This window comes from Capsicum annuum, chromosome 3 (assembly GCF_002878395.1).
Source record: "Capsicum annuum cultivar UCD-10X-F1 chromosome 3, UCD10Xv1.1, whole genome shotgun sequence".
In the NCBI taxonomy this organism is placed as follows: Eukaryota; Viridiplantae; Streptophyta; class Magnoliopsida; order Solanales; family Solanaceae; genus Capsicum; species Capsicum annuum.
The window spans coordinates 133,609,805-133,619,472 of NC_061113.1; the positions used below are offsets into that span (position 1 = coordinate 133,609,805).

At 37.5% G+C, this 9,668-nt stretch overlaps 1 non-coding gene across 1 annotated transcript; it reads right to left on the minus strand.

Annotated features, from left to right (window-relative positions):
* Positions 1-9,301: 9,301 nt before the first annotated feature.
* LOC124897393 lies at positions 9,302-9,409 on the minus strand. Its single transcript, XR_007054114.1, has one exon. It is a non-coding gene; the product is annotated as a small nucleolar RNA R71 (small nucleolar RNA).
* Between the last annotated feature and the right edge of the window lie 259 nt (positions 9,410-9,668).

Genomic DNA, 9,668 nt, shown 5'->3' on the forward strand with positions numbered 1-9,668 from the left:
TGTCTTATACCATAGGTTCAGAGACACGAGCTCCAGAGCATCAGTAGTATTCCAGTCTCAACAGCCAGAGTTAGCAGTGAGTCCTTATTTTTTGAGGACATGACCATTTCTTTATTATCTCAATAATTAATTTATTAGTTGAAGTTAGTTTAGGACATGCCCCATGAACTCCTTATTCAAACAATCATGTTTTAAAGGATTTTTAGACTACAGTATGCACATATAGTTTATTTCAGTTAGTTTTGGGTATTTTATACCCCACCCAGATGTTATATTTTATCCAATATTATGTCTCAGTTTTTAACCTTATACTCTTTCAGTTCATGTTTCTACATTATACAGTATGTTATGCAGTATACAGGTACAGGTATCAGTCATGGGTTAGCTTGTGGTCCTTTGGGATCATGAGCAACGTGTGCATTCCAGGTACTAGATTCGGGGCATTACAAACTTGGTATCAAAACCTAAGGTTCAATAGAGTCCTAGGAAGTCTTAAAGCCTCATCTAGTAGAGTCTTGTACGTGGGTGTGTTGCACGCCACATTTATGTGCAAGAGGCTATAAGACGTTTTAGGAAAATTTTCCCTTCTTACGCTATTCATGTCCTGCCAGTGAGGATAATCTCCAGTCAATCTCTTAGTGTAATCCTTTTCTTCTCTTTATTTAAGAACATGCCTCTCAAGTGAAGAACTCAGCTTGTCTAAGAAAATCCCTTGGATGAACATGTTTATCATGCAGAGTTCAAAGATGCATTCACTACTCTTGCTCAATCAGTTGCTGCTCAGAATAATTGACAAGCTATCATTTCGTCAACCCCCGTGGCCAATTTAGCTGCAGCCAGGATTTAGGACTTCACCCGAATGAATCATCTATCCTTCCACGGGTCTAAGAAAGATGAGGATGCTCAGGAATTCATCAATCAGGTTCAGACGGTTACTGACATTATGCAGGTGTCAGCTATTGAGAGTGATAAACTAGTTTAATATCAGTTGCAGATGTTTCTCACTCATGGTACAAGTAGTGAAAGTCACAAAGGAAAGATAATGCAGGGCCTATTGAGTGGAAGGTGTTTGACACCACATTCTAAGAGAGGTTCTTTCCCCTATAGTCGAGAGAAGCTAAGGTGTTAGAATTCATCAACCTCAGGAAGGGAAACATGAAGGTAAAAGAGTATTCTCTTAGGTTTACTCAATTAGCCAGATATGCCCCTCATATGGCTGCAGATAGCAGGGCCACGATAAGTAAGTTTGTTTATGGGGTGAATGATTAGTATGGTCAATGAGTGTACGTTGGTGATGTTGAATAGTGGCATGACTAGTAAGGGTTATGACTCATGCTCAGTAGATATAGGAATGAAACATTAAGACGAGGGAGAAGCAGAAAAATCGAGCAAGGACAGGTAGTTTCAACTTTGCTCAGATCAAATTAGAAAGAGAAAATCGTTCTCAGTTTTGTCCTAAGTCATTATTTCCAGCTCCTTCTTCGGCTAGTTCTCCAGCTCCTAAGTTTAGGGATGGTAACAAAGATAGAGTGCCAGTCTTTAAGTCTCAGGTTCATGTTAGCAATGCCCACACCTATCCTCTTTTCCAAACTTATGGTAAGCACCATCAGGCTATATACAGAGATGGTAGTGGTATTTGTTTTGGGTGTGGCAAGCCAGGCCACAGAGTCAGAGACTATCCTTATCAAGGGCCTCAAGGTTAGAAGAACCGTTCCCCAGTTCAGTCCGGTCATCCAAATCAGTAGGGTGTCACCTCCAGTGTTACTAGTGGGAAATGCCCAAACGAACTCTATGCTCTCCAGTCTAAGCAAAATCATAAAAATTCTCCTGATGTGGTTACTAGTACGTTACAAATCTTTTATTTGCATGTTTACGCTTTTTGTAGATCCAGGTGCTTCTTTGTCTGTTGTTACTCCTTATATAGCTATGGATTTCAGAGTCAGTCCAAAAATTCTAGTAGAGCCCTTTTCAGTTACTACCCCTATGGGTAAAACCACCATAGCTCGACGGGTATACAGAAACTGCCAGATTATGATATTTTAGAAACTCGTTTTAGTAGACTTAGTAGAATTAGAGATGATTGATTTTGATGTCATTCTCAGCATGGATTGTCTTTATTATTGCTATGCCACAATCGACTGCAGAAATATAATAGTCCAGTTTTAGTTTCCTAATGAACCTATCCTCGAGTGGAAGGGTAGTGTATCCGCTTTCACAGGTCAGCTTGTTTCCTACCTTTGGGAATGGAAAATGATATCTGAGGGATGTTCCTATCATTTTGTTCGTGTTAAGGACACTAGTTTTGAAACTCCCAGTCTTGAATCAGTCCCATTCATAAATGAATATTTAGATGTCTTTCCTGAAGATATTCCAGGAATCCCTCCTTAAAGGGAAATAGACTTCAGCATTGATATTCTTCCTGATACTTATCCAATATCTATTCTACCATACAGAATGACACCAGCAGAACTCAGGGAATTGAAAAAGCAGTTAAATAATCTCTTAGATAAGGGATTTAGCAGACCCAGTATGTCCTCATGGGGCGCTCCAGTATTATTTGTACTCAAGAAAAATTGTTCTCTCGAAACGTGTATAGACAACTATCAACATAATAAGGTCATGGTCAAGAACAAGAATCCTCTACCCAGAATCGATGACTTGTTTTACAAACTTTAGGGTGCTAGCTATTTCTCCAATATAGACCTCAGATTCGGTTATCATCAGCCCATAGTCAGAGAAGGTGACATTCAAAAAATAGCTTACCATACTCGGTATGGTCACTTTGAATTCCTAGTCATGTCCTTTAGTCTCATAAATGCCCAACGACTTTTATGGACTTGATAAATAGTTTGTTTAAGCAGTACTTGGACATATTCGCCATAGTCTTCATAGATGATATTCTTGTCCATTACCATAGTGACCGAGATCATATAGACCATCTCAGAATAGTACTTTAGACTCTTAGAGATCATCAGCTATTTGCCAAATTCAGTAAGTGCAAATTTTGGCTAAGGTCAGTAGCATTCCTTGGCCTTGTCATTTCTGGTGATGGAATTAGAGTAGATCCTCAAAAGACCGAAGTAGTAAGAAAATGGACTCGCCCTATCTCTCCATCAGATATCAGGAGTTTTTTGTATTTGGTGGGCTATTATAGATGGTTTGTTGGTGGATTTTCTTCTATTCCATCCCCTAGGTATAGATTGACTCAAAAGAAAGTTAAGTTTCAGTGGTCAGATCCATGTGAGAATAGTTTTCTGGTGTTGAAGACTTGGCTCATCTCATCTCCATTTCTAGCTCTTCCAGATGGTTCAGATAGGTTCGTAGTGTATTGTGATGCATCCAGAGTAGGTTTGGGTAGTGTCCTCATGCTGCATAGTAAGATCATACCCTACACCTCCAGACAGATTAAACCCTATAAGAAGAATTATCCTACTCATGATATTTAGTTAGCCGTCTTAGTATTAGTCTAGAAGATTTGGATCCATTATCTATACGGTGCTCATAGATCATAAGATCCTTTAGTATGGCTTTTCTTAGAAAGATCTTAATTTTCATCAGAGAAGCTGGTTAGAGCTCTTGAAAGATTATGACATGAGTATCCTTTATAATCCGAGCAAGGCCAACTTAGTGGCCAACACTCTCAGTAAATTGTCTATAGGTAGCGTTGCTCATGTCGAGGACAGTAAGAAGAAGTTAGCACAGGAAGTCCATCAGCTTGCTAGACTAGGCGTTCGGTTAGTCGATACAAAGGAAGGTGATATATGGGTTCAGATTAGTTTTAAATCATCTCTAGTTTCTAAGGTGAAAGAAAAGCAAGATAGGGATCCTAGCCTTGTCAAGTTAAAAGAGTCAGTCAAAGATTAGAAAGTAGAGTTTTTCTCGTAAGGTGAAGATGGTATTCCATGTTATTACGGTCTTCTATATGTTCCAGATGTAGATGACTTAAGGCAGCGAATTCTTCCAGAAGTGCATGCTGAGCGCTACTCTATTCATCCAGGGGCCACAAAGATGTACCACGATTTGCGGGAAATCTATTGGTGGAGTGGGATGAAGAGATATATTGTAGAGTTTGTGGCTAAGTGCTCTATATGTCAGGAAGTTAAGATAGAGCAATAGAAGCCTAGTGGGCCCATGCAGGAGTTCAGTATTCCTACTTGGAATTAGGAAGAAATGAACATGGACTTCATGATGAGTTTACCTCATACTCATCATCATCATGATTCGGTTTGGGTAATTGTAGATAGAATGACCAAATTAGCCTATTTTCTTCTAGTTCATACCTCTTATTCAGCTGAGGATTATGCAAAACTCTACATCAAAGAGCTGGTCAGATTTAACGGTGTTCCATTATCCCTTATCTAAAATAGAGGTACCCAGTTCATCTTTTATTTCTGGAAAGCATTCCAAAAGGGTCTAGGTACCTAAGTTCATCTTTGTACAACTTTTCATGCTCAGACGGATGGTCAAGAAGAAAAGACATTCATACTTTAGAAGATATGTTAAGGGCATGTGCATTTTATTTCAAGGGTAGTTGGGATGACCGCTTGTCTTTGATTGAGTTTGCATACAATAATAGCTATCATTCCAGTATTAAGATGGCTCCATTCAAAGCTCTCTATGGTAGGAGATGTAGATCTCCAATTGGTTAGTTCGAAGTTAGTGAGGCCTCAGTTATAGGTCCCGACTTGGTGTCCGATGCCTTAGAGAAAATTTTGTTTATCAGAGAAAGACTCTGGGCTGCTCAGAGCATACAGAAGTCTTATGCAGATGTTCATAGAAAGGATATCGAGTTCAAGATTGATGATCATATCTATCTAAAGATATTTTCCATTAAGGGAGTGAATAGGTTTTGCAAAAAGGGAAAGCTCAGTCCCTGATATGTCGGTCCCTTCAAGATTCTCAGTCACTTTGGCAAGGTAGCTTATGAGGTCAAATTTCCTTCAGATCTAGCTTCAGTTCATCCAATCTTCCATGTCTCTTTTCTTAAGAAGTGCATAGGTGACCCAGCAGTTGTAGTCCCTATTCAGAGCATAGATGTTCAAAACAGCCTCTTTTATGAATGGATTCCGCTTGAAATCCTAGACTATCAGACTCGTAGATTGAGGAACAAAAAAGTCCATCTAGTTAAGGTTCTTTGGCAAAACTGTCCGTTGGGGGAGCTACTTCGAAATAAGAAGCAGACATTCCTACCAAGTATCCTCAACTTTTCTCCGCCAACTTATATCAAGCTCAAGGTAACATTTCTACTTAAGCTTTCTCAGCTTCATGTTTAGTGTTCATACCAAACTTGGTATTAAATACAATTGAATATTCAGTCATGCATTCATGTATCAGTTCTGTCATACAATAATGCATTAGACATTCACTCTCATTATGAGAAACTTATTTGCTCAGAACAATCAGTTATGCATTGATGAATTAGTTATACTTGCACCAAATATGCATTTTCAGTATGATATAATCAGTTATGAGTTATGTCAGACATGAAATCATATTCTAGCCTGTTGTATTCAGTATGTACGTAAGTTCATATTCTATCCCCTCACTCAGTCTTATTCGAGGATGACTATTCTCAAGGAGGAGATATTGTAATACCCCATACTTTTTTCTAGCTTGAAATTGTCCTAATAATATTAGAATATTTCTTAGAAAGATGAATCAACTTTTGTACATGTGTGAAATTGAATAAGCTTTCTATCAATACCAATTTTATCAAAATCTGACATTCGAAGAGAAAATTATGGCCGAAATACAGAAGGCAGTAAAACCATCAAAGTGTGATGGTGAAGCCAATGGATCGTCATACTAGTGATGGACCATCACCCATGACTATTTCAGTGAGGCAGTGTGACTACCTTTTGCCCTGGATTAATGGCCTAGGCCGACGGGCCGTCGAACTAGTAACGGACCATCGTTCAGGCCATCAGAAAAAGAAAAGTGAGGCCTTATTTTGCCTAGATGCGATTGTCAGGACTGGTAGAATGTCGACCCAGTGATGGACCATCGCACCCCACCATCCCACCACAACAGTAAGTTTCTGTTCTGCTTCTAGTGCGATGGTCAGTCTGACGAATCATCTACCCAACGATGGACCTTGCACCCACCATCGAATGTTCCGTTCAATTATTTTAAAGGCATTTTTAAAGGGTATTTTTGGTCTTTCACCACCCGTTTATATACATATTTATATCCAACCAAAGCTTAGAAATTCATTATGCATCTACAACAATAAAAAATTAGGGTTTTCTCTCTAAGATTAATCCCCAAGAACAAAATCCAAATCTTCTTAAAGAACTAAGAGATTCAAATTCTTCATGTTCAAGAACATCAAGAAACTCAACCCAGGTGTGCATAGTATTCATTCATGGACTCCTTTCATCCATGAAGCTGAAGAATCTCTTTTCAAAGTTCAAGTGTATGAATATCTTTATGAATTTCATGTTGGGTTTGCTTTTGTTCATGCTGATAATGACCAATTGAAATCTAATCTATTTTGTGTTATCAATTTTATGTGGAATTGATTATTATAGGTGTAGATTCATGTGAACCTGTGATTAAACTCTTGGATGATGAAATTAGAGTTTAATCATGATGTTTATTTGTTTTATAATATTGTCTACATATACTATGCTTAACATATGTTTGATTAGATGCCTATGCAAAGGAAAAGTCCCCAACTAGTATGAAATTATTCAACCCTCATGTATTTTAAAGATTATGCATATCACATATTCAATGAAATGCGTTAATAAATGAATTATGGATTGCGATGTTGGTCATGTATTTAAAAAAGTCATGCTTTGTCAGTTTCTTTCCATCGAGTCCTAGGGGTACAGGTACCCAAAAATTAGCTATGTGCCTAGGGCCTAGGGCCTATGTGATGGTCTCAAGATACTCCCTGTCAATCTATGTCCAGTAGAATTCAGTCAGTTTCATGACTTAGGAAAACTCAGAAACTTCAGTAAACTAAGTCAGTTATCAAACCTCAATAATATTTCATCTGTCAACGAAACTTAGTTAACTTAGTCTAGTCAGTTCAGTTAATCATGTTTAGTGTCTATTCATATAAGGGAAGAAATTAGCACCGAGTGAACCCAAGGATAGGAACTCACCTGTTATATGAGGGTGTGATTCTTAGAAGTAATCCTTGCATTCCAGAACTCTGTAGCCAACATATGTTAAGACATCATAGCATGCTATATGAGGGTAGATGAGGGTTCCCACCATTCTCACTAGAGTTATATATTGTATGAGGGTTACTAACAGTTTGTCCTTACCAATGGAGCGGTATTGACTCCTCTTAAATTGGGGTTACAAATTAGACCCAAACTCAACCATAATGGCATATTAGGGGCATCTTGGTTAGGTAAGTACTTCCTACAGTTTCAGTATCGGTATCAATAAAAGAACTCAGATAGTTCTATACAGTTTAAGATTATCAGATATAGTCAACTCCGACATAGTACGAAGCTCAGCTAGTTCCATCAGATTCAGGATTGTCAGATTTAGTCACTCATGCTATTAGTTATATCAGTCATCACAACACAGTTACCAGTCATGTTAGCTATTAGTAAATTCATTTTATCATGATCTCAGTTATAGTTACTATGTATTCATGCATGCATTCGCACATTCATATTAGTCAGTTAGTCAATATTGTTCATGCATATGAACACTATGTATTCAGCCTACCTCACATACATACCAGTACATTCAAAGTACTAACATATTTGCTCTATGGTATCTTATACCATAGGTTTAGAGACACAAGATCTTGAGTATCAGTAGCATTCTAGTCTTAGCAGACAGAGTTAATATTGAGTCTTCATCTTTCGAGGACATAACCATTTCTTCATTATCTCATTAATTAATTTATTAGTTTGAGTTAGTTGGGGATATTTCCCATCAACTCCTAATTTTGACGGTCATGTTTTAAAGGCTTTTCAAACTATAGTATGTGCAAATAGTTTATTTTAGTTAGTTTTGGGTATTTCATACCCCACCAAGATGTAATATTTTATCAGATATTATGTCTCAATTTTGAACCTTATGGCCTTTCAATTCATGTTTCTGCATTATATAGTATGTTATGCAGTATACAGGTACAGATATCAGTCATGGGTTAGCTTGTGGTCCTTCAGGGTCATGAGCACCGTGTAGCATTCTGGGTACTAGATTCGGGGCATTACATGGACAATTAAGCATATGGTTTACTACCTCCGCCAATCTTAGTAATAAGTGTAGTTGGAGTGTAAATCATGTCAAGAGCATCATCCTAGAATTAGGGATGATTGATTTAGGTTTGTCTGATTACAAATTGCACACTTTTTAGGTTGTCGAAAGACACAATGGGTGAAATCATTGTGATTTTATTGAAAGCTTAACCATAATGATATTCAACCTAGCCTATCCTTTAGCTAACAACTATGTTTCAAGATAAACCATCATCAACCCACATACTTTTACTTTTAGGTAGACATAATCCCAAGATCTCCTTAAATCTTTATTTTTTGTGAAAAGAGTCATATTCAGTCGTTGTTAACAAAAAATCATTAGAAGCAAATCTCAAATAATTTCCAAATTTTTATTTTACATGTCGTGTTTGTTAGCATTCCATGTAACCTTTTAGCAGTTAGAGTACCCATAGGACTTGAAATTTCTAATTTTCTCCTTATGGATTTGACCCCTATTTGAGTTGCGTTATTGACAATGACCACCTCACCTCTCAAATATGAGAGTGAGTTGAGGATTATCAAAATGACACTGTTGCTGGGGAGTGAAATATAAATTTAGCTTGTGTGGTACGATTCTTACTTGGGAATACATGGGGTGGTGAAATTTACTTTATTTGTTGTTTTTTGATCTTTTGTAGGTGATCAAAGTGTTGACAGAGAAATTAGTGATAACACGAGCAGTTTAGGCCCCTTTGATGGTCCCCTAGATGATGAGGGCCAACTAAATAAAGTCGGTCAAATAAGTCCAATTCATATCCCATCGACCAATGGGAATGGAGTTTTTCATTTGACTAGCATCATGCTTCATAAGTTACAAATGAAAGGGTTGTATTGGGGTCATATATATGAGGCGCCGAATGTCCATTTGAAAAACTTTATGGAAGTGTGTGTGCCATTAAACATATCACTTATTAATCAAGAATCCATTCAGCTAAGCCTTTTTTTATTCCCACTAATAGGTGAGGAAATTTTATTACTTCGCTCACTTCCACCTGGCTAAATTACATCATCGGAAGAGCTTACCATAATTTTTCTTAATATATATTTCCCACCATACAAAATGCTTGAAATTCGGGAAGAGATTGTAAATTTTTTATAAATAAATGGAGAGCCATTATTTGAAGCTTGGGAAAGGTTTAATGGAAAGTTAGCCCAATGCACAAATCATTCGATCTCAGAGAAGATGATTCTCAAGATCTTCTACTAGGCCCTTCATCCATTAAACAAAATGATGGTGGATAATGTGGTGGGTGTCTCTATATTAAAAATGCACCACCATGTGGCCTTCCAATTAATAGGAGAAGTGTGAAAGAAAAATTGGTGTTGGCATACTCTAGATACTGAATCCCCTAAGGTCTCTTCTACTACCTCTCTGGTTGATAATGATAAAAGAAAGCGGGATGAAAAAAAAGAGAAGAACATAGCAAAATAATG